At 50.4% G+C, this 228-nt stretch overlaps 1 protein-coding gene across 1 annotated transcript in view; it reads left to right on the top strand.

Moving 5' to 3' along the window:
- Positions 1-228, top strand: part of BT62DRAFT_987296 (uncharacterized protein) — a gene marked incomplete at both ends in the record, with an annotated part of 4119 nt that overhangs the window by 766 nt on the left and 3125 nt on the right. The gene's annotated exons all lie outside the window — the stretch shown is intronic.

The raw sequence follows: 228 nt of genomic DNA, 5'->3' as shown, positions 1-228 counted from the left end.
CATCCCCAGCCGGTAGCGTCCATCTTGTTCGTTCATCCATCTTGTTAGCTGATAATCACCATGCCTTCATCAAAAAAAAGACCGTCATCGCTTTCTGCCGTGAATTGTCGGCTCTTCCTCGCCTCCTAATATCCACATAGACACCAGTCTCGCCACCCCCTCTTCAACAGACCGCATCCCCAGCCGGTAGCGTCCATCTTGTTCGTTCATCCATCTTGTTAGCTGATA

This window comes from Guyanagaster necrorhizus (genome assembly GCF_019112545.1).
Source record: "Guyanagaster necrorhizus MCA 3950 unplaced genomic scaffold BT62scaffold_14, whole genome shotgun sequence".
Lineage (NCBI taxonomy): Eukaryota > Fungi > Basidiomycota > Agaricomycetes > Agaricales > Physalacriaceae > Guyanagaster > Guyanagaster necrorhizus.
Note: the sequence above shows the minus strand (reverse complement) of the source record. Positions and strands in the feature narration are given on the sequence as shown.